A 26305-nucleotide genomic window follows, 5' to 3' on the forward strand; every position below is an offset into this window, starting at 1 on the left:
TCTCACAGGTAGTGTCATCTTGTTTCCAGCGCACCATACTTAAATTAAATCGAAACCTCTAAGACCAATATATGTGCATCCGAATCTGCTCTTCTGTGCAGGGCTACTCACAAAATTCTCCATTTTGAGATGTGCTCCTCATACCTGTTTACTAGACCTGGAGGTAATGAACCAAGCTGGCAGACAGCCTCGAGCAACATTTCATGGGACCGCATCCCACATGTGGTTCCCGAGTTACAGGTTGGGGACCCCTGCTTTAGACTGACGCAAACCTGGAAAAGCATAATCAATATGATCTAATATCACACATCTCGTCAAAGAGAAGGAGTTCCAGCCATCACATTAGGGATGAGGTAATTAAATATCAAATCAAATGTAGCAAGATAATTTTTAAGTTAATAATTTTGTATGGCTTGTGACTGATGTTATAAATATTCAAATGATCCTTGTCAGAAAAAAAAGTTTCCCCATTCATGTTTTGGAGTAGTTTTACAGAAACCATGCTCTTTCTAACTATGAAAATATTCAAAATATATTAAGAAAATGTTGTACCTTTTCAAAACATCACTATAATACTAATATTTGGGTAAGTTACATAGCTGAGTTAATTCAAGTTGCTGTATTTCTGTACAACATCTCAACAACAATATTATACTTTTCTACGTTTCTACTTTTGTTGTTGGATTACCAGGTAATGGAAATAAATGGATAATTCTGTATTAGTCCATTAATTGCCCATCCACATAATTTCATAAATACCTGATAGGTGAGCGTCCCACCACTTAGATTTTTCCTTGACTCCCATAGATTTTAAAAGGAATTGAATGGGAATCGACATATGGAAATGGATAAAAAGAAGTCACTGGAAGCCTATTCCCTTGGTAGCTTAAATCCTATTGATATGCGATAAAATTCACAGAAATAATTTTTTTAGTGTGTTATCTACTACTGCGTTCCGCTATAGTGAATAGTACTGACCAATTGATTTATTTCTGATACACATCTTATTATGAACTAATCCACAAAACATGACGTAAGACTAAAATTGCTTGATAGAAATAACTTCTTGTGTTCATTTCTTTTATTTTCCCTTTTTTACAGAAATCTCAGCCTCCACCTCTCCTTACCAGTCATATGTAACAAAGTTATTTATAGAAATATTAATCAGACCACAGAAGAAAATATGCAGTAAAGGAACAATCAGGAAAATGTATGACCTTGGTGGGTGAGATGAATAACTATAAAAAGCAGACCCTCTAATGAAAGAGATTGGTAGAGAAAAATATGCATCTTTTATATGGATTGCAATCTTTTTTAACCTTTTAATCACATTTTACAGATTTTATACTTCAGAATATATTTATGTTCAAATATATGAATGACTATACTTTGCAGATGTATGGTAAATAAATATCTAGAAATAATAGAGATGAGCAAATCGATTCAATGTGAAGTGAATTTATGTTGAATTTGGTGGAATTTCCTGAAACCGGAGAATTGGGGCAATTTGTAAATTCACTTTACACAAATCACCTAAAAAGCTATGGATATAATAAACAATGCAGAATATTGAATCAGTCAGAGAAGGATCACATAAAGGCAGGCTTCTCAATACTTGATATCACGTCATGTGGTAAAGCACACTTAAAAAGGTGGGTCTATTATAGCCTGTAAAAAGTCGAAGATGGAAATGTAGCAGCCATTTGGTGGTTGAATCTGTATCATGAGAGGATGTCACAGCTCACAGCTTAGCAGTAGAGATAGGGAGCAAAAGTAATAAAACACTGAAGAAACTATGTAGGTACAGACAGTGTGTTACAGCACAGTAGTGAAGAACTCGCAGCTACACATGTTGAGGTCATTTCAACATTACTAAGGCTGTATGTGTTACAGAGCTTGAAAGATGTTGGACACAACCCTGTGAGTGCTCAGAGTTACACACGGCTTTTCAGACATATGTATTTTCAGGACAATTGTAGGCTATGCCGTAAATTTGATCTCATTTTTCCAAAGCTATCAAATCAACATTTTTAAAGATTTGCTCATCTCTAATAAATACAGACTCTCAATGCATATAACAAAGAAATATAATAAGAATGTGATTTTGTTTTTCCAGAATAAAAAGTGTAAGTCATTTTTGTGCGAAAGTCTGTGTAAATAGGTTTTGTCCCCTTTGGACAACTTTTTTGACATAATACAAATAGCCATCATTCCATTCCGTAGTGGTACATATGGGAAAATAGCAGTAGACAAAAAGCAAGATCCTGGCACTCAACTGACAAAAGCCTGGGAAGGGCTGAAACGTCTAGCGTTGATTTCAATTAAGTAAAGCGATAACCAACACGTGAGTGCCAGGATCTTTCTTTTCATCTACTAACTTTTTTTTAGAGACTAACAAAGTATTAATCATTGCTGGGACCTGACAATTGATGTTGAGAAAAATGAAGTATATGCAATTCCCATTTTAACTGATCGACTTTCTGTGTAATAGACAAGCTTGGTCGTCCATAGTGAGAGCTCTCTTTCTAGTCATCACTCTCTTCTTTATCTTAAAAATAAGTGAGCTAAACACCCCTGATCCCCCTGTATAATATAATTAAGAAAAAAAATGACACTAGACAAACACACCAAACACTAACAAATGCAAACAAGTAAAACTTGAAGATTCTAATATTCACCCATGGCAGCACGGTGGCTCAGTGGCAGCCTTGCATCGCTGGGGCCCTAGGTTCAAATCCCAACAAGGACTACATCTACAAGGTGTTTGTTTGTTCTCCCCGTGTTTGCGTGGGTTTCCTCCCACATTCCAAAGACATACTGATAGGGAATTTAGATTGTGAGCCCCATCGGGGACAGAGATGATAATGTCTGTAAGGTGCTGTGGAATATGTTGGCGCTGTATAAATATAGAGATTATTATTATTACCTATACTAAGAATGAATGATGTTGAAGCTTTTTTGTTAATATTATTGGAAAATTAAAGAAATTTTTCTATACATGCAGTATTGTCTAATGTTTTCTTATAACCAATTAGTCAATACTTGACTAAAAATCTTTGGATTCAGACAACTGTGATTGCATTGGTAATTCTGAACCCAAATGTTATAAGAAATGTTTCCCTAGGTGAGGGCATAGCAATATAATAAAGGGAATTACTTTCAAAAAATGGTGCTCACAGGAAAAAGTACTACTGCAATAAAATAGAAAACCTGTAGCACAAACTAAGATAGACTAGCAAAGTGAAAAAATGTTATTGTTCAATGTACAACAGAACCAATGTTTTGGCCAAATCCTGGCCTTTATCAAGGTTATCTAATCAAAAAAACAAACGTAATAATCAGATAACACGACAAAAACAATCTCAGAACACAAAGTAAGGGTACCATTACACTTAGCGAAGCACCAGCGATCCCGACCACGATATGACCCGGTCAGGATCGCTGGTGCATCGCTAAGTGGTCGCTAGTGAGCTGCCAAACAGGCAGATCTCACCAGCGACATAGCAGTGGTCGGAGGTCACTACTTACCTGTCAGACGAGGCGATCCTGACATCCTGCCGCCCGCGTCCACGCGTCGCTCGTCGCCACAGCAGGAAGCCCAGCAGGAAGTGGCTGACGAGAAATGGTCCAGGACGTTCTCGCGTGATCAGCGATAATCAGTGGGGGAGTCGGTCGGAGGTAAGTATCACACATACCGATATCGCTATCAATATCGCTGCTGCGTCACAAAACTAGTGACGTTATAGCGATATTGCTAGCAATATCGATATGTGTAATGGGCCCTTAAGAGTTGCGATATTCTATACAATAGGATGTACTATAAAGTGGATTTCTTATTGTCAAGAGAATCACGGGGCTGAAAAATAAACAGAAATTGTATATGACTATGTTTTGTCTGCGGGAAAAACATGACATAACAAGATATATAGAGATCATCACATATTATCAATCACAGTATAATAGGCTGAAGCCACCAGCTATTGAGCAAGGCCTTAGGCTGGTTTCACATTAGCGTTTTTTAGCGCAGCGCATCGTGCGCGTCCATGCGCATGCGCCCCTATGTTTAACGTGGCGGGCGCAAGGTCTAGCGTTTGCACGCGTTCGTATACGTTTTCATGTGCATGCTTTTTTTGTAGTGTGCACCTAGGCACGCCAGACGCAACCTGTTGCATTTTTGGTTCCGTCCAACGGAGTAAAAAATGCATGCACACGCTTGCGCACGGAATTCGCAAAAATAACACATTGCAGTCTATGGGAACGCAGGCGTTTTAAGAGTTAACATGGCTAGAAACTGGTTAAAACGCATGCGCCTAAAAAACACAAATGCATGCGCATGAAGTGTACATAAGCAACGCGGACGCATGCATCTTTCACCTATGCGCTTGCGTAAGCACCTATGTGCTTGCTTTTTTCATGTGCCTGCGTGCCATTAGTTTTGTGCAACTGCAGTGGGTACTACACAGCTGTTTGACATTCCTCTCTAATTCCCTTCTACTCAGAGGCATAGCTAGCAGCTAGGGGTTTAGCTCGGGGGGGCGAAACATCTGAGTGGGCCCTTAACCAAGTAACCCTGATTACAGTGGCGCACCCTAATTGTGGGCATAGGGGAACCTCTGCTGATGACCATTGTATTACTGAAAATAAATCTCTATGAAAAAAACAACACTGTTATTACCGCCATATGGTGCTAGATACCACTGCTGCAGAACATATAGGAGATTACAGTGCAGTTATATATAGTGACTTACAGGTGATGGATCTTTCTGATGGAAACTTTCACTTTTCCTGTCTTTTCCTTCTGGCCCAGACTGACACGACAACTTCTCCAGCCACGACTCAGCTGCAGATATTACAACAAAGACACATATGAAATCTCACTTTTCCAGCATCTTTCCCATCTATTCCCAACCTGCGCAAACTCCTCCTTATACTGGCTTCCACACTGTATGAGGGCCTCTCACAGTAGTCCCAAACTGTATAATGGTCCCAACCATAGTCCTCACACTGTAAAATGGCCCACACACTATATGAGAAAATATTATTCACATTGGACATTGATTGTGAATATAATGTAATTCTTTTGCATGTCTCTTTTGAGTGATGAGTTCTACTTATATTAACATTTAATAATGTTCCCCAAGTCAGCTCGTCCCGCAAAAAACAAGACCTCACATGACTCTGTGGGCCAAAATATGGAAAAATTATAGCTCTCAAAATGTGGTGATGCAAAAACTATTTTTTGCAATGAAAAGCATCTTTTAGTGTGTGACAGCAACAAAAAAAAAAAAACCCGCTATAAGGCCTCTTTCACACGTGCTGATATTTCCGGTACCAGAGATGTCAGTGTCCGTGTGTGCAATACTTGCGGCACATGTGTTGCATACGTGTGCTACATCAGTACCACACGGACGGCCGCCAGGGAAGAAGTGTTGCAATAAGTGCTGTTCCCCGGTGCTGGGTGCTCAACAAGGCTCTCATGATTCTCCCCTACTCTGCTGGCAATTGGCATTTGGCGTAAGAAGAGGAGAATGATGAGAGTTAAATTTAAGTGATAAATAGAGAGATGCTCCTGCTGTCACTGTTATTAGCATCAGCAGTGGTAGGCTGATGGGAGTAATAGTCCCATCAGCCCCCACCTGCGCTATAAATAAATAAATGAAAAAAGGCATAGGTTCCCCTGTATTTTCTATAACCAGCCAGGCAAAACTCACAGCTGGGGGCTGCAACCCTCAGCTATCAACTTCAGCAAAGCTGGTTATCAAGAATAGAGGGGTCCCCACACAGTTTCTTTAAAATTATTTAAATAAATAATTTGAAAAAACAGCGTGAGGTCCCCCCATTTTTGACAACCAGCTTTGCTTAAGCTCACATCTGGGGACTGGTATTCTCAGGCTGATAAGAGGCCATGGATATTGACGCTCCCAGCCTAAAAATAGCAGCCTGCAACTGCCCAGAAAATGCAGTTTCGCCAAATTTCCGTTTTTTTCACAAATAAATGCAAATTTTATCAAAGACGTTTTACCACTATCATGAAGTACAATCTGCCATGAAAAAACATTCTCAGAATCACTGGTATCCTTTGAAGTGTTCCAGAGTTATTAACTCACTAGCTGAAGAGCCCAGCGTTGCCTGGGCATAGTAACCAACTGTGGTTAGTTATAACAAATTATAATGATTATATTGCACATAAAAACCGTGCATCTAATCCTATCCTGTGTGATACTGTCTGCTGAGCTGCGTATCTAATACTATTCTGTGTGATACTGTGTGCTGAGCTGCGTATCTAATCCTATCCTGGGTGATACTGTCTGCTGAGCCGTGTATCTATTCCTATCCTGTGTGATACTGACTGCTGGGCTGTGTATCTAATCCTATCCTGTGTGATACTGACTGCTGAGCTGTGTATCTAATCCTATTCTGTGTGATACTGACTGCTGAGCTGTGTATCTAATCCTATCCTGTGTGATACTGCCTGCTGAGCCATGTGTCTTATCCTCTCCTGTGTGATACTGACTGCTGAGCTGTGTATCTAAAGGGCATGTCACACTAAGAGATATCGCTAGCAATATTGCTATAACTAGTGACGTTATAGCGATATTGCTAGCCATATCGCTGTGTCTGATACTTACCTCCGACCCACTCCCCCGCTGGTTATCGCTGATTGCGCGAGAACGTCCAGGACTGTTTCTCGTCGTCAGCTTCCTGCGGCGCTTCCTGCTGTGACGACGAGCGACGCGTGGAGCCAGGCGGGAGGACGCAGGATCGCCTGGTGTGACAGGTAAGTAGCGACCCCCGTCCCCAGCGATGTCGCTGGTGAGATCTGCCTGTGTGGCAGCTCACTAGCGACCACTTAGCGATGTACCAGCGATCCTGATCGCGTCATATTGCTGGTCGGGATCGCTGGTACATCGCTAAGTGTGACAGTACCCTAATCCTATCCTGTGTGATACTGACAGCTGAGCCGTGTATCTAATCCTATCCTGTGTGATACTGGGCTCCCCCTGCAGTCTGTGTCAGAGGGTGGTCTGTGTTGGCACGGTAATAAAGTGTGTTATTTCCAGCTTTACAGATGGATGATAACACCATAGAAATGATAAGAATAATAGGCCTCAGTTACCACAACTGTCTACAAAGAAAACTGTTGCTTATAGCAACCAATCACAGCTCATTTTTCATCTTTTAACCAGCTCTGGGACAGCGTGGCGAGTTTTGAGTGGCGACTTTTGTGTTTCGACTTTTATGTGGTGAGGTTGGTGTATGTGTGGTGAAATGTGTGCTGAGGGTGGTATATGTGTTGAAGCACGTGATAGTGTGTGGTGTGGTGCATTTTATGTGTGTGTTCATATCCCTGTGTGTGGTGAGTATCCCATGTCAGGGCCCCACCTTACCAACTGTACGGTATATACTCTTTGACGCCATCACTCTCATTCTTTAAGTCCCCCTTGTTCACATCTGGCAGCTGCAAATTTGCCTCCAACACTTTTCCTTTCACTTTTTCCCCATTATGTAGATAGGGGCAAAATTGTTTGGTGAATTGGAACACGTGGGGTTAAAATTTTGCCTCACAACATAGCATATGATGCTCTCAGGGTCCAGACGTGTGACTGTGCAAAAATTTGTGGCTGTAGCTACGATGGTGCAGATGCCAATTCATACCTACACTTTTGCCCCATTATGTAGATAGGGGCAAAATTGTTTGGTGAATTGGAATGCGTGGGGTTAATATTTCACCTCACAACATAGCCTATGACGCTCTCAGGGTCCAGACGTGTGACTGTGCAAAATTTTGTGGCTGTAGCTACGACGGTGCAGATGCCAATACACACATACACTTTTTCCCCATTATGTAGATAGGGGTAAAATTGTTTGGTGAATTGGAACGCGCAGGGTTAAAATTTCGCCTCACAACATAGCCTATGACGCTCTCGGGGTCCAGACGTGTGACTGTGTCAAATTTTGTGGCTGTAGCTGCGACGGTGCGGATGCCAATCCCGGACATACACACATACACATATACATACACACCCACATTGAGCTTTATATATTAGATGAAGGGACAGTATTGCTGCTAAATTTACCTTCCAGCATTTTTTTCTTTTTTGGACATTACTGAGGTCCATAGACAAAGCCACGTGTTGTGCACTGCTTCTATTGTGATCCATACACGAGTATAGCATTCTAATTCACATGTAGATAGTGAAAAAATATTAAACAGCCTGCTGTATCCCACCTTCTAATTTAGTACTGTGGTGATATAAAACTGTCTGCAGACCTAAGGCACATTAAAAAAAGTTATATTTTTTTCTGTTGCTAAATGTGAAACAGCCTGCTGTATCCCACATTGTCATTATGTGGCGGTAATATGAACCTGTCTGCAGACCTAAGGTACATTAAAAAAAATTATAATTTTTCAGTTGCTAAAGATAGACAACCAGCCGTATCACACTTTGTCATTTGGTTGTGGTGAAATTAAGCTGTAGAGACCTGATCCAGAGGTCAGAAAAAATTCTTTTGTTATTAACATCATATGGTAAGGGACCTGACTGTAAAATAGTTTGTAGCATCTAGTGTGTTATAGAGGCCTGATCCAAAGGCCACAAAAAAGTCTTCTGTTATAAACAGCATACAGTAAGGGACCTGACTTTAAAATAGTTTGTAGCATCTAGTATGTTATAGGGGCCTGATCCATAGGCCACAAAGAATTCTTCTGTTATTGATGTCATACAGTAAGGGACCAGACTTTAAAATAGTTTGTAACATCTAGTGAGTTATAGAGGCCTGATCCATTGACCACAAAAATGACTTCTGTTAGTAACATCATACAGTAGGGTACCTGGCTCTAAAATAATTTGTAGCATCTAGTGTGTTATAGAGGCCTGATCCATAGGCCAAAAAAATTCTTCTGTTATTAACTTCATACAGTAAGGGACCTGACTTTAAAATAGTTTGTAGCATCTAGTGTGTTATTGAGGTCTAATTCATAGGCCACAAAAAAGTCTTCTGCTATTAGCATCATAGTGGAAGGACCGTCGGTCCCTATTATACTATTTATACTTTTGTGAAATTGATGCTGCTTCTGTGGTGTAAGGCTCTCATTTATTTAAATGTGAACACTCCTTGTAAGGTGTCTATCTGCTGGATTGGATGTAGTGGAATAACTGTCTGCCCTTATTATACTATTTCTACTGTGATGAAATTGATGCCACTTCAGTGGTGTCTGCCAATAATTTTTGGAAATGTGAACACTCCTGGTTGGGTCTCCTTCATGTGTGTTGCCTGTACCAATAGGCCTCCAAGATCATCAGGCCTCCACATCCTTGGACTCAACTACCCGTGTTACTATCCTTAAATTTTTCTGACAATGGTAGTCTACAAAACTGATATTTGTGCCTCAGTGTGGCAGGTAGAGGTGTTGCATGTGGTATCAGGGCTCCCAGCAAAGAGTCCCTACACCGATCCCACACCCACCTCGTCTTACTGTGACGTTCAATTAAAAGCTGTAAATGCTTTACCAGACCCCGATACATCATGCCTGGCTGATTGGAGCAGTGCCATGCTAAAATCTGTACTGTGGGTGAATTGAGGGCACTTTCCTGGTGTCTGTCCCTCATTTGATGTGTTTTGGCAGCATTTGGGGTCATTATAAGGTGTTGTGCATGCGTTTGTTTTTGCCTCCCACTGACGTGAATGGTTTTCGGTAATGTTCGGTGAATATTCGACGAATTAATCGGCGAATATTGCAAATATTGTGTGGCAGCTGTAGATAAAAAATGGGATAAACATGGATTTATTGTGTGCTGCTGAATAACCACATTTCATTTAACACGCTCCGATCTTCAGCTATTCAGCAGCTCAGAATAAATCCACATTTATCCCATTTTTTTCCTACAGTTGGCCACTTTGTGGACCTGTGGATCTGCTGCATAGAATATTCTTATAAGCTCAATTATAGCTCCATCTGGTGAGTACAATTCAATCGTATTAAACCATTTGTGTTTAGGATAAGACCCTATTTGCGCTATTTTTTCCCGCATCACCTATTTTATTTCCACCGGCAACTGTAGATGACTTGCAGAAATGAGCAATGATGTGGTGTACTTTTACCAGAAGCTCTGGCAAATCTGGGTAGGTTTTCAGAAATCGCTGAGCATGTGGACCAAGCATGGAACGTGTGTGAACTTGCCAAATTTCACAGTCACCGCCAGGTTAAGGCCATTATCACACACGACTGTGCCAGGTTGTAGATTCAGCAGCAAGAGCCACAGATCTGTCTGGTCTGTTATTCCCTTCAGTAACTCTGCTGTAGTATGCGGTTTGCCTCCTAGACAAATTAGCTTCAGCAGAGCCTGTTGCCACTTTGATGAGGCATTGATGCAAAGCTTCCAGCTTCCGGGTGAAGTAAACTATATGCCCTGAAAACATCGGAAATGGAGGATGAGGAGGAGCAGGAGGTGGTACATGAACTGTTGTAGGAAGTGGAGGAAACCCTGACAGAAGTAGGTCCAGCAATCCTCGGCATTGGTAGCACATGTGCTGTGCTAGGGTGAGTGCCGTCCCCGGCCTCCACATTATTCACCCATTGCACCGTCAGGGAAATGTAGCATCCCTGGCCACAAGCACTTGTCCATGTATCGGTCATTAAATGGACAATCCCAGTAAGTGCTTTGGCATGGGCACGGTGATGTTCCTGGACACGTGCTGGTACAAGGCCGGGATGACACACCGAGAGAAATAGTGGCAGCTGGGGACCGAGTACTCAGGGACAGCTGCTGCCATGAATCAGCAGAAATCCTCCTTGTCTACAAGACTAAACGGCAACATTTCCATGCCAAGCAGCCTGGAAATGTGCCCTTTTAGCATTTGGGCCTGTGAGTGGGTGTCGGGGAATTTTCTTTTTTGTTCCAAGGCCTGGGGTAGGGATAGCTTAATGCTGTGCTAGGATTTGGAAGTACCTGGTAATGATGCCTCAGAATGTGGAAGGACAGGTGAAGGGCAGGAGGAATCTGCACTAGTCTTATGGACAGGGGATTGGCAAACTCCTAGCACAAGGGTAGAGGCAGTGGTGTTAATCACTGGTACAAATTGTGGACCTAGGTGTTCGGCCAACCAGTACTTAGATGACATGTGCTTGATCATGCTGGTGGTGGTTAGGCTCTTAGTGGTCAGGCCCCTACTAATTTTGGCATACTACAGGTTGCAAATGACCATTGTTTTTGTCTCAGAATTCTCTTTAAAAAAGTCCCAGACTGGAGAATATCTAACTCTTTGATTGTAAAATTTACGAATGTTGGTACTCTGGGAGCCAGTTGTCCCCCTTCTCCCTCTGATCATCCCACTGCCTCTTCCTGCCTGTTTCAGTGCTGTTTATCCCTGCTCTTCAGTGCTGCTGGCCTTGCTCTGAATGCCAGTTTCCCAGGTTGGATTAGTGACTTCGTCATCCACCATCTCGTCTTCCACTGCCTCACTCTGGTCCCTCTGACTTGGTGACTTAACAACAACCTGTCTTATCGGTAACTGTGGTTCATCATCTTCTTCCTTGGACAAAATTTGCCATCTCCCCCATCATCTTCTTATGACCATAGCTGCTCAAGGTTTCGTGCATCACTCAAGAGTATGTCCTCTTGTCCCTCTTGGAACATGCAGGGTGAGAGGCCACAATCAAAAAATGAGGATGCAAAGAGCTTCTGAGTGTCCTAGTGTTGGATTACTGGTCTCTTGGGTCTCAACATGGTGGGAAAGCAAGAGAATTAGGATGAGGATTAAGTTATCCAGATTTTTGGGAGGTGAGACTGGCCCGTGTGGAAGACTGGATGGTGCTGGCAAGCATACTGAAAGAATTATCTGCTAACCAACTGACCACCTGTTTGTACTGGTGTGGTTTCAAAAGTGGTGTCCGGTGCCTCCCTGCAAAGTGGGACAGAAAGCTGTGCATTCTGAATGGATGGGTTGCTTGTGCTCGAGCAATAGGCACATTGTACATGTCTTACATCCGCGCCATCTGTATGCACCATCATCAGCACTTCCACTTTCCCATCCCTTACCACATGCTTTGTTTAGTAATTGCTAGGTCTCTGTAAAACAAGTTTCCTTGATTAATTGAAACTAATTTTTTTTAATAATTTTAAAAAAATTGGTCACCTGTAGCAGGTCATATGGTTCTTAAAATTTCAACCCACCGTAATTTCACTCAAAGCATGTTAAACTGTATGAATGGCAATAGTCAATTTTTGGAACAAATAATTTGGTCACCTGTAGCAGGCCAAGCTGTTTTAAAAAATTTCAAATCACAGAAATTTTACACAAAGCACAATAAACTTTACCTATGACAATAGTAAATTTTTAAAACAAAAATTTTGTGAACTGTAGTAGGTCAAGCGTTTTCTAAAAATTTTCAACCATTAGAATTGAATTAAATTGAATTAAAATAAAGCATGTTAAACAGTGTGAATGACAACAGTCAATTTTCGTAACCAAAAATTTTGTGAACTGTAGCATGCCAAGTGGTTTTTAAAAATGTTAAACCACCATCACTTCACACAAAGCACGTTAAACTCTATGAATGACAATAGTTAATTTTGGAACAAAAAATGTGGTCAACTGTAGCAGGCCAAGCAGTTTTAAAAAAAATTAAATAACTGTAATTTTACACAAAGCACGTTAAACTTTACGGATGACAATAGTACGACTCACACCCTTGTGGACTCCTGGATATAGTGAAGGAGACCTGGGAAGCAGAGGCTACATGCTACAGGAGCATGATTGAGCACGTCACTCAAATGCAAGAAAGGATTGCTAAAATGATGCCCATCATGAAAGAGCACCTCCTACAAGAGCAAGAGGCACAGTCACAGGTATACGACCAGTCGGCAAGAGTGCAACAGCTCAGTCCTAGAGATCGGGTACTAGTACTGGCACCAATGGTAGAGAGCAAATTTCTGGCCAAATGGCAGGACCACTTTGAAGAGAGTGAAAAGATTGGCAAGGACAATTATAAAGTCCACCAACTGGGGAGAAGGAAACCTTACCAGGTATACCATGTCAATATCATCAAGTCATTTTGAGAATGGGACCCAATCGAAGCTTTATGTTTGATGGCCAAGGGAGAAGATGACATGAAAGATGTCAAGGTGGGAAAGATGCTGTCACTTGCCCAGAAGCAGCAGCCCCAAGAATTGTTTAATCAAAACAGAGACCTGTTTGTTGAGTATACTCAGGTTACAGTACATGAAGTCCTCACGATGCCTCATGTGCGGGTGAATTCGAAGCCATATCAGACTCCCAGAATTGGCCACAACAGCTCTCAAATACACAGATCAGAATGTTTCTGGGCATCTTGGGTTGCTACCATTGCTTCATTCCTAACTTTGCCAGGAAAGTGCCATCTCTGATAGACCTCCTTAAGTGTACATAGTTGGCTATTGGCAAGTGGTCTCCAGAAGCTGAGACAGCATTACAGGAACTAAAGCTAGCCCTGTGTAAGCAGCCAGTGTTGGTGGCTCTGGAATTCTCCAAGGAGTTTGTGGTCCAGACGGACGCATCAGATGTCGGATTACGTGCATTCTTGTGTCAGGAAGTGAATGGAGAATAACATCCGGTAATGAGTCAGAAACTGTTTCCCTGTGAGAAAAACTACTCCATAGTAGAGAAGGAGTGTTTGGCCATCAAGTGGATGTTGGACACTTTAAGTTACTACCTATTAGTCAGGAAGTTCAGTCTAGTATAAAACTATGACCAGCTAAGGTGAAAGCAGGAGAGGAAGGGGAACAATGCCTGAGTCACCAGGTGATTCTTAGCACTTCAGAATTTTAGCTTCCATATAGAGCACAGGCCCATGTCACATGTCAATGTACAAGCTCTGTTTGATAGCAGAAGGTGCCAAGCCCCATTGGCTTTGGGTAGAGGGCTAGGGTATGTACGGTGGTCGCTGGAAAGGTCCTCAAGGGGAGATATATATTAATGAGGCAGTGATATAAGCATAGAAAAGCACACAAGCATACTCCAGCACGTATATATCACAATTCATTTTGGGATTCATGGCAGCTCTGGTTATGTTATAATTTAAATATTGCTTTTTCCCTTTGGCCCAGGAAGGGTTAATATCAGTGTCCTTGCTGGAAGCTGCTTTTTGGCTGGTCAGCTGATGTTGGGTGGTGACCACTCCCACCATCCTTTAAATAGACACATAACCCATCAGCTGACTGTCAGCAATCAAGTTATTCTATGAAGATCAGCTTGGACTGAGGAGCTTGCTTGTTTTGGTAGTATTTCTGGTAATGTTGGAGTTCAGAATCCTGGTGCTGTATTCTCTGCTGCTTTAGTGCCTGAAGCTGAGTATTTTATTCCATTTTCTTTGTCTGTCCCGTGTTTGTCACTTCCCCTGTGTTTTTAACATTTGCAGTTGTGAGGCTAGCATCCTTGATGGCCAGTGCACTAGCCAGTGTATATTGAGGTGTCAATCAGTGACTAAGCACGTGATGGTGACAATGGGAAGGTCCCGCATAGTGTGTTTTAAGGGAGCTTAAGGACAGACACAGGTTGGAGTCAGGAGGTGTCCCATCCCTCGCTCCCTACTGTAAGGGCCTTTCTCTCCCTTTTCCATCCTGTCATTGTTTGCTGTGGTGTCTGCCGAACTTACCTGAGTATAGTGCTGAGAGAGTTAATAGGATGTGTCCAGAGCCACATTTACGAGCAGTGAAAGAAATGAGTGGGACTGGCTGCTCATATATTCCCACCTCAGGGCATGATACAGCAGATATAAGAAAGTGCAGCTGTATCATTAATGTGGTGTGTGCAAGGTGAAAAGACCTTGCTTGTGTGGTTCTATCTCAGCTAGTGGCTGAGTGAAGACCTGACATTTAAACAGGTGAGCCCATGCTACAAACAGTGGGGAAAAAAGTATTTAGTCAGCCACTAATTTTGCAAGTTCTCCCACTTAAAAAGATGAGAGAGGCCTGTAATTGACATCATAGGTAGACGACAACTATGAGAGTCAAAATGAGAAAGCAAATCCAGAAAATCACCTTGCCTGATTTGGCAAGATATATTTTGTAAATTATGGTGGCAAATAAGTATTTTGTCACCTAAAAACATGCAAGATTTCTGGCTCTCACAGATCTGTAACTTCTTCTGTAAGAGGCTCCTCTGTCCTCCACTCACTACCTGTAGTAATGGCACTTGTTTGAACTTGTGATCAGTATAAAAGACACCTGTCCACAACCTCAAACTGTCACACTCCAAACTCCACTATGGTGAAGACCAAAGAACTGATGAAGGACACCAGAAACAAAATTGTAGCCCTGCACCAGGCTGGGAAGACAGAATCTGCAAATGGCAAGCAGCTAGGTGTGATGAAATTAACTGTGGGAGCAATAATTTGCAGAATTTGCACAATTGGTTGCTGACTAAATACTTTTTTCCCCACTGTATCGACTGTTTATTTTCCATTTTGGTTTGTTATACCTGTTGTGCCCAAAAGAGGCTGTTTTGTTTTGTTGAGCTGGACAATTTATTTAAATTTAAAAAAAACGCACGTTTGTTTTGAACCAACAAACTGGATCCATGTGTGTGCGCCAGCATCTACCTGAGAGCCAATCCCTTACAATAAGCTATTGATATCAGATTGGTGGGAGTCCATCAGATGATACTCCTATGAGTACTAAGAAACAACAAAATCCAGGAGCAAAAGAACCTCAATTGAATAATATCAAACACAACATTTTATTAATTCAATCATAAAATTGTATATATAAGATTATTAAATTTAATCATATGGACAAAGAGTATATACAGAAGGACACAAACAATGAAAAAAACTGAGGCATCAGAATTATATACATAGAACAGGTAAAAAGACCTCAGGTAATTGTACAATACAGTCCCCTAAAGAAGCCCACGCGAAACGCGCGTTGGGGCTGCCTTTTCTGACGGCACAGTGGACCTATTAGGGTATGACCTTTTTACTTTTTTTTTCTTTATATCTTGGCACTAATCTATTAACTCTTGAAGTTCTCTGTTACTTGTTTGCTGGACAACAGGTGCAGGGTTTGATACATATATAATAGTGCACTCGTTGCTACAAGTAGTAGATATATATATATATATATATATATATATGAATCCAGCAGAAGACAAAAGGACTGCACTCAACAGGCTGATGGAGAAAAGTTGCTGTTTCATTGGCACATGGGATACATGTTGGCCGGGGGAGTGATAGCAGGAGTGAAAATAGAGCTGACAACGGCCATTTCGTGCTGTATCAGCACTTCAACAAGTCATGTTGGCATTAATCTATTAACTCTTGAAGTTATCTGTCACTTGTTTGCTTTGCTGGACAACAGGTGCAGGGTTTGATACATACATCATAGTGCACTCGTTGCTACAAGTAGTATATACACTCACTGGCCACTTTATTAGGTACACCATGCTAGTAACGGGTTGGACCCCCTTTTGCCTTCAGAACTGCCTCAATTCTTCGTGGCAGAGATTCAACAAGGTGCTGGAAGCATTCCTCAGAGATTTTGGACCATATTGACATGATGGCATCACACAGTTGGCGCAGATTTGTCGGCTGCACATCCCTGATGCGAATCTCCCGTTCCACCACATCCCAAAGATGCTCTATTGGATTGAGATCTGGTGACTGAGGAGGCCATTTGAGTACAGTGAACTCATTGTCATGTTCAAGAAACCAATCTGAGATGATTCGAGCTTTATGACATGGCGCATTATCCTGCTGAAAGTAGCCATCAGATGCCTGTTCTTAGCTGAGAGGAGTGGTACCCAGTGTGGTCTTCTGCTGCTGTAGCCCATCTGCCTCAAAGTTCGACGCACTGTGCGTTCAGAGATGCTCTTCTGCCTACCTTGGTTGTAACGGGTGGCAATTTGAGTCACTGTTGCCTTTCTATCAGCTCGAACCAGTATGCCCATTCTCCTCTGACCTCTGGCATCAACAAGGCATTTCCGGCCACAGAACTGCCGCTCACTGGATTTTTTTTCTTTTTCGGACCATTCTCTGTAAACCCTAGAGATGGTTGTGCGTGAAAATCCCAGTAGATCAGCAGTTTCTGAAATACTCAGACCAGCCCTTCTGGCACCAACAATCATGCCCCTTAACAAGTAATAATGTCCTAGGTGCCCCTTAACAAGTAATAATGCCCCATTTGCCCCGTTAACAAGTATTAATGCCCCAGGTGCTCCCTTAACAAGTAATAATGTCCTCGGTGCCCCTTAACAAATAATAATGCCCCAGGTGCCCCTTAACAAGTAATAATGTCCTCGGTGCCCCTTAACAAGTAATAATGTCCTAGGTGCCCCTTAACAAGTAATAATGTCCTCAGTGCCCCCTTAACAAGTAATAATGTCCTAGGTGCCCCTTAACAAGTAATAATGTCCTCGGTGCCCCTTAACAAGTAATAATGCCCTTGGTGCCCCCTTAACAAGTAATAATGTCCTTGGTGCCCCTTAACAAGTAATAATGTCCTAGGTGCCCCTTAACAAGTAATAATGCCCTTGGTGCCCCCTTAACAAGTAATAATGTCCTCAGTGCCCCCTTAACAAGTAATAATGTCCTCGGTGCCCCTTAACAAGTAATAATGTCCTCGGTGCCCCTTAACAAGTAATAATGCCCTTGGTGCCCCCTTAACAAGTAATAATGTCCTCGGTGCCCCCTTAACAAGTAATAATGCCCCAAGTGCCTCCTTAACAAGTAATAATGTCCTAGGTTCCCCTTAACAAGTAATAATGTCCTAGGTTCCCCTTAACAAGTAATAATGTCCTTGGTGCCCCCTTAACAAGTAATAATGTCCTAGGTGCCTCCTTAACAAGTAATAATGTCCTAGGTTCCCCTTAACAAGTAATAATGTCCTCGGTGCCCCTTAACAAGTAATAATGCCCCAGGTGCTCCCTTAACAAGTAATAATGTCCTCGGTGCCCCTTAACAAGTAATAATGTCCTAGGTGCCCCTTAACAAGTAATAATGTCCTAGGTGCCCCTTAACAAGTAATAATGCCCCAGGTGCCCCTTAATGAGTAATAATGTCCTAGGTGCCCCTTAACAAGTAATAATGTCCTAGGTGCCCCTTACCAAGTAATAATGTCCTAGGTGCCCCTTAACAAGTAATAATGCCCCATTTGCCCCGTTAACAAGTATTAATGCCCCAGGTGCTCCCTTAACAAGTAATAATGTCCTCGGTGCCCCTTAACAAATAATAATGCCCCAGGTGCCCCTTAACAAGTAATAATGTCCTCGGTGCCCCTTAACAAGTAATAATGTCCTAGGTGCCCCCTTAACAAGTAATAATGTCCTCAGTGCCCCCTTAACAAGTAATAATGTCCTAGGTGCCCCTTAACAAGTAATAATGTCCTCGGTGCCCCTTAACAAGTAATAATGCCCTTGGTGCCCCCTTAACAAGTAATAATGTCCTCAGTGCCCCTTAACAAGTAATAATGTCCTCGGTGCCCCCTTAACAAGTAATAATGCCCCAAGTGCCTCCTTAACAAGAAATAATGTCCTAGGTGCCCCTTAACAAGTAATAATGTCCTAGGTTCCCCTTAACAAGTAATAATGTCCTTGGTGCCCCCTTAACAAGTAATAATGTCCTAGGTGCCTCCTTAACAAGTAATAATGTCCTAGGTTCCCCTTAACAAGTAATAATGTAATTGGTGCCCCCTTAACAAGTAATAATGTCCTAGGTGCCCCTTAACAAGTAATAATGCCCCAGGTGCCCCCTTAACAAGTAATAATGTCCTAGGTTCCCCTTAACAAGTAATAATGTCCTAGGTGCCCCCTTAACAAGTAATAATGTCCTAGGTGCCCCCTTAACAAGTAATAATGTCCTAGGTGCCCCTTAACAAATAATAATGCCCCAGGTGCCCCTTAATAAGTAATAATGTCCTAGGTGCCCCTTAACAAGTAATAATGTCCTAGGTGCCCCTTAACAAGTAATAATGTCCTCGGTGCCCCCTTAACAAGTAATAATGTCCTAGGTTCCCCTTAACAAGTAATAATGTCCTCGGTGCCCCCTTAACAAGTAATAATGTCCTAGGTGCCCCCTTAACAAGTAATAATGCCCCAGGTGCCCCTTAACAAGTAATAATGTCCTAGGTGCCCCTTAACAAGTAATAATGTCCTAGGTGCCCCCTTGACAAGTAATAATGTCCTAGGTTCCCCTTAACAAGTAATAATGTTCTAGGTGCTCCATTAACAAGTAATAATGCCCCTTGTGCCCTCTTATAACATTCGGCGTGCCCCTTATCAAGAAATGTTGTCCTGAGTGCCCCTTTATAAAGTAATAATGCCCTCCGTGGAAGCCGATAAATTGAGAATGGCACTCGCCTGAACTGAGAGCCACAATCCACACATCAGGAGGCCGTGAGCCCCTGGATGGGGACTCCCGCTATATAATAATACTTGGCATAGCCCCACATAATAATACCATGCCCAGTGCCCACACAGACGCAGCGGTTTGTTGATCTGACGCCACCTCATGGACGGGCAAGGCATTGTGCCATTACTGCTAGGCCCTCGCGCAATGTTGCAGCCATATCATGCGACGTTTACATTGAAATTATTACCGTACGTTGTCGCGTTCCCATCTTGTTAGGGGGGCTCTACTTAATGGAAAAATCATCCCAAAAAAATGAAAGTGGCCTCGCACCCTTCAGGGGACTGTTTAGCATAAATGACCCCCCAACCACATGTATGTGCTGTGTCCTAACACGCCATGTGTACAGAAATGAGGGGATTTCATTGTCTGCCTCCTTTGTCTGTTCTCTGTGTTTGTATAAGTTTGCACACCCTCCCTTCCCCCGCATTGCTGTCTTTTTGATAAGCTCAAGAGTTGGAACAATTTAGTGGCAAATGGCAGCAACTTCTGGAAGGGGTCTCCACTTGAGATGCCATTTGTAAACACAAAACATGAAAGCCGCCAAACCCCCTGTCCATTCTGGGAGTCGTCATCCAGGCGGTGACACTCTTGTTTCCTGGCCATATGGGGATCATCCTCTTTGTGTCTGGTATTCTGGGGAACATCAGACACTGAAGGCTACAGGATGAGGGTCCTTGTAGTTTAGGAATGGTTGTCTGAGGTGTGGGTCTTAGGAAGGGTCCCGAAACAGGACATACAGCATCTTAAGAATGAACCCTTATGCTACATGGAACCCCAAGACGCCACAGATAAAAGTTTATATTATCCAAAATAATACCGCCATACAGTGTTATATTACTTGCACCATAAATATTCAAACTACCGGTAATCGTGCCGTATATTTCTATACAGCAGAACCAGCCAACATATAAGCTAATATTATCAGCTATGTGCACAAATACTAGTTCTACACAGTGCCCAAATAATGCTGCCATACAGTACTCAAATAATAACACTATACTTTGCTATATCATAGTACCAGCCAATAAACAATATAATATAGTGTCCAAATAATGCCGGCAGCAGCCCACAAATATTAGTTCTATTCAGTGCCACAATAATACCGCCAATATACTGTAGTTTCCAATCCACTCTGTCATATATTGCTACTTCACAGTACCAGCCAACATATGATGAAATATAGCCATAGTGGCCATATAACGCCTGCCACAGTGCACAATTATTACTTCTATACACTGACCCAATAATACATCCATGAAGTTTTCAGTCAGCTGTGCCATATATTGCTGTGTCACAGTACCAGCCATTACATAATCTAACCCAACTACAAACGCTGCATTGCACAAATATTACTTCTATATAGTAGGTTTAGTAAGACTGTCATAGAGTACCCAAATAATACTGCAATACAACACACAAGTAATCACCTTTTTCGAATGCTCAAATTAACCATATATAAGTGCCTCTTATGGTGCCTACGTAACAACTGCATAATGCCTCTCAGTAATAGTTGTGTGAAAGCCTATATAATAGCGACATCCACTGTGCTGTGCATTATTACCAGCCAGCTATACCAGAGCATGCCATATAAGAGTACCATATAGTACTGTCATATAATACTGCCATATAATATTGCCATGTAATAGTGCCATATAATACTGCTATGTAATAATACCATATATTTTAATGCCATATAATAGTGCCTTGTAATACTGCCATGTAATAGTGCTATACATTTTATTGCCATATAATAGTGCAGCATATAATTAGGGCAGCACGGTGGCTCAGTGGTTAGCGCTTCAGCCTTGCAGCGCTGGGGTCCTGGGTTTAAATCCCACCAAGGACAACATCTGCAAGGAGTTTGTATGTTCTCCCCGTGTTTGCGTGGGTTTCCTCTGGGTACTCCAGTTTCCTCCCACACTCCAAAGACAATACTGATAGGGAATTTAGATTGTGAGCCTCATCGGGGACAGTGATGAAAAATGTATGCAAACTGTAAAGCGCTGCGGAATATGTTAGCGCTATATAAAAATAAAGATTATTATTATTATTATCATGCCACGTTCAAAGGCACTCAAATCACCTTTCTTCCCCATACTGATGCTCGGTTTGAACTGCAGGAGATTGTCTTGACCATGTCTACATGCCTAAATGCACTGAGTTGCCGCCATGTGATTGGCTGATTAGAAATTAAGTCTTAACACACAGTTGGACAGGTGTACCTAATAAAGTGGCCAGTGAGTGTATATATATATATGGAAAAAAAAGGAAAAAAATAGGCAGCACTCAAGTTAAATGTGAAAACAGTGGATACTTTACTGATCCTCAGGTGGCAACGTTTCAACGGTGACCCGTCTTTGTCAAGGCTTGACAAAGACGGGTCACCGTTGAAACGTTGCCACCTGGGGATCAGTAAAGTATCCACTGTTTTCACATTTAATTTGAGTGCTGCCTATTTTTTTCCTTTTTTCCTTTTGTTAATTTGGCTGTTTGGACACTGCTGAATAGGTTTTGCACCTACTATATTATTTTGGTAGTGCTGCCCTTTTTTCTTGATTTATATATATATATATATATATATATACTGTATATATATATATATATATATATATATATATATATATATATTATATTAATTGCATTAATGGCTTGGATGTAATTTTGGTCTTTTTACCTGGTCTATATATATAATTCTGATGCCTCAGATTTTTTCATTGTTTGTGTCCTTCTATATATACTCTTTGTCCATATGATGACATTTTATAATCTTATATATACAATTTTATGATTAAATTAATGAAATGTTGTGTTTGATATTATTCAATTGAGGTTCTTTTGCTCCTGGTTTTTGTTGTTTCTAATCTTTGTTACGGGAGTATGCCTGTTGCTTATTGATCAGTGTTGTGGCATTGGTGTTTTATTTGTGTTTTTTTGTATTCATTGTATAAGTGCTAGCAGTAGCTAGATGTAAACTCCTTGGGCCCAGTTTATAATTGTGTCTGCACATTTTTTTGTCAAGTTTTTAGAGCTTTTCATTTTTGCCTAACTCTCTTTTTCATTTGTGCCTTTATAAATCAATTTTATGTGTTGGCCTATTTGGTTTATCATTGCGGTCTAAGTTTGTGTTTTACAGATGTTTTTGGCTGTTTCATCAATTGTAACTTTTTAAAAAGTCATTAATTTTTTGTGCAAATTAACTCCAGCAACCTCCACCACACCCTGGAGTGATTTTATATTTAACATTTTGCGCAAATTGTGAAGAATATCTGACCTTTTACACCAAGAAGTTGTATTTACCTGAACATGTGATTTTTTGCGATGAAAAGTCGTAAAAAACATTAGAGTCTTTTTTGAATTTGCAGAAAAATCATGAACCGAATGTGACATTGTGAAGAATTTGGCTTAAAAATTCAACAAATACAACAAGACATAAAAAAGTATCTTAAAAATACAAATGATGATTCAAGCCCATTAAATGGAGTTGTGATGCATTGCGATGTGCAATTCAATTCCATGTGTATTGGTCACTGCACCAGATACTGAAATAAGAATTGTTCTGTTTTTCGATACTCGGCAACGGCTCCTGCACATTTTGCTCCACTCAATGTGTCTACATGAAACTGCTAGGACTTATAACAGTTGATTAGTGAGGGTGGCAGATGTTAGACAATCAGATATTGATGACTCATTCCTAAGGATAGATCCTTAATATATGGTGATCAGACATCCCTCTTAAAGGTACTGTCACACTTAGCGATGCACCAGCGATCCTGAGCAGCAATATGACGCAGTCAGGATCGCTGGTGCATCGCTAAGTGGTCGCTAGTGAGCTGCCACACAGGCAGATCTCACCAGCGACATCGCTGGGGGTGGGGGTCGCTACTTGCCTGTCACGCTAGGCGATCCTGCGTCCTCCCACCCGGCTCCACGCTCATCGCTCGTCTCTCCACAGGAAGCGCCGCAGGAAGCGGACGACGAGAAACGGTCCAGGACGTTCTCACGCGATCAGCGATAACCAGCGGGGGAGCGGTCGTAGGTAAGTATCAGACACAGCGATGTCGCTAGCAATATCGCTATAACGTCACAAGTTATAGCGATATTGCTAGCGATATCGCTTAGTGTGACAGGCCCTTAAGAAGGAACTTTGAAGTCGACTGATTGCTTGAAGCCTAATAAATGGTCTAAACTTTACTTATGTGTTTTATTAGAACTAAACAAAAATAGCACAAAAAGAGGACTTGAAAATCCTCCAATAATTCAAAAACACAGCAAATAGGCAGAGATGCTTACCTCTGATGGTGGCAACACAGGTGCAAGAATACCGATGAGACAACCGCTCACAGCCTACCAATCCATGGAGGGGGTAGTTGCTTGGTATATTAAAGCACAATGAAGACTTGTATGCTGCGCTGTTCACTCAAATGGTAATGCACAGTATCCAGGTTAACAGCCTATTTGTTATGCCCATACTATTAGATCAGGCGAGCTGCCCAGTGCTATCAAAATGCATCTCATGTGAACAGGATCCCATGTGTTGGTAGGCTTTGAGCACTTGTCTCATCAGTATTTTTGCACCTGTGTTGCCGCCATCTTAACTGTATGGGACGATTGCACCCTGCATTTGTTTGGAGGCCTGGGCAGGTAAGCATCTCTGCCTTTTTGCTGTTTTGTTGGATTAGAACTAAGTAAATTCATTTATTCAGTTGAACATCATAACTGGGATAACTAAACATGAACATTAGTTACACTAGCGGGAGTGAACTATTAAAAGTCCCCATTATAAATTAGATAAAAGTTTGCCTCAATGTTTTCTGCAAATACGAGGATGGAAAGAGATTTCTTTGGCCATTATCTAAGATATATGATCAGTTAAGTCAAGTGCACCACAACCACTTGACTGTCAGCGTTGTAGAAATATTTGGACCAGTGTAAATAGCTTGGATATTAGAGGACTACTGAGATATTGTCATGAAGTCTTTGCAACATCTAAGTGTCAGTATATCCTTGTGTATATCTTTAACATGATGCTTTTGTGCAGTATGTCATAATTGCAACAACTAACATTCCAGAATATCATAAAGTGACCACAACCATAGAATATTTGTGCACATAGTGTTCAGTAAAACCAAAGGGAAGCTCCGAGGAGCTTTGAGATCACAAAAATAATTACATTGTAGGTATGGTAGTAAAAGACAAAGTGAAATGTTATTTTCTAGCAACAAATAGATATTTGTGAGAAAATCATCTTTTCAGTGCTATCATGTCATGGTTGTAAGAAGGAAAAAATGTCACTAAAGTCCATGAGGATGGTGCTAAAAATTGAATGATGTGAAGAATTGATTCACTAGAAGGGATTTGTCCCTCTCTCAGTACACTTCCAACCTCTTTTACATAAAAATTCAAACTTGATGTTTTCAGCAATGGAAATTATATTTGCTGACCAGAAGGTAAGTTTGAATTCACATTTTACTACCCTACCCAAATATGTAATTTGTAAGGTGACCCTAAATATTCTGACAGGTTCCCCTTATCCTGTTTGCATTTAAGCTGGTCTGTGATTGTCTTCTTTGAATGTGAACCACTAAAGTATCACCCCTATATGTTTACATCAATGCAGGAGATATACATTTTAATTTTTCTTAAGAAGTTTGTACAGGTGAAGCACAAAGTTAAAAGTACTTAAAAAAATCCTGAACACAATAGCTTCCTTATCTAATTAGGTGAAGGCATACTACCTTGTATCTCAACAAATTCACATTAACCATGCTAGTCTGGCCTTTTATATTGTAGCATAAACTGCTTTGTTTAAAACTAAGTTTGCAACAATGACACCTTTATAAAGGAAAGTACTTAATGGCTTTTAACCCCTTTACCCCCAAGGGTGGTTTGTATGCTAATGACCAGGCCAATTTTTAAAATTCTGACCACTGTCCCTTTATGAGGTAGTAACTCTGAAACGCTTCCATGGATCCCGGTGATTCTGACAAAGTTTTTCATGACAGTAGTAAAATTTCTTTGATATTACTTGCGTTTATTTGTGAAAAAAATGGAAATTTGGCAAAAATTTTGAAAATGTTGCAATTTTCCAAATTTGAATTTTCATACCCTTAAATCACAGAGAAATATCACATAAAATACTTAATAAGTAACATTTCCCACATGTATAATTTTTGTTAGGAAGTTATAAAGGTTATAAATAGAGTTGAGCGACTTTTGTTTTTTTAGGGTCGAGTTTCGTTTCGTGAAACCCGACTTTTCCAAAAGTCGGGTCGAGCAAGAACGGCCGATTATAGGGAAAAGTCGGGGTCGTCCCGAAACACGAAACCCAATGTAAGTCAATGGGGAATAAAAGTCGGCAGTGAGAGTAGGACAGGAAACACACCTAGAGTGCCCATTTGAATGCCAAAAGCATCAATTCTTCTTACTTAAGCTTGTCAACCTTAATTAACTTCATAATACAAGTTACGCACTGAAAAATGGGGGTTATTTGGCTAAAGTTGTGGGGGGGTAGGGCTGGCTCCAGGTTTTCATGTGCCCTGGGCGAAAGAGCGCCCCTTTAACACATACCACAACTCAGCATGCTCCGATATGGCAGAGAAACAGCGGTATTGTACAATGAAAAATACTTCACTTTTTACATCTCATGACGAGGCCCATCTATTTCTCCATACAGAATCATTGGTCCCATATAATGTTTGAAACAGTATATGATGAGCTCCACATAATGCTACAGTATATGTTGGTCCCCATGGATGAAGTTCCACTGTCTTATGGGCCCAAATAATGCTCCAAACATAATGGGCCCCATTTCTAATGCTCTAGTGTATAATGGGCCCTGTAAATGCTGCTCCAGTGTCTGATGTCCACCTTTGGAATGTTCCAGTGTATGGTGGGCCCCATCTATCATTCTCCAGAGTATAG

The 26305-nt window shown here is 41.3% G+C and overlaps 1 long non-coding RNA gene across 1 annotated transcript in view; it reads left to right on the forward strand.

The window, feature by feature from the left end:
* The window catches only part of LOC141095182 (uncharacterized), a 63096-nt gene that overhangs the window by 13397 nt on the left and 23394 nt on the right, over positions 1-26305 (forward strand). Inside the window, exon 3 of the long non-coding RNA XR_012233327.1 lies at positions 1102-1221. This is a non-coding gene — a long non-coding RNA (uncharacterized lncRNA). The remainder of the gene's footprint in view (positions 1-1101; positions 1222-26305) is intronic.

This window comes from Dendrobates tinctorius, unplaced genomic scaffold (genome assembly GCF_039654945.1).
Source record: "Dendrobates tinctorius isolate UK_male_01 unplaced genomic scaffold, ASM3965494v1 ptg000069l, whole genome shotgun sequence".
Classification (NCBI taxonomy): Eukaryota; Metazoa; Chordata; class Amphibia; order Anura; family Dendrobatidae; genus Dendrobates; species Dendrobates tinctorius.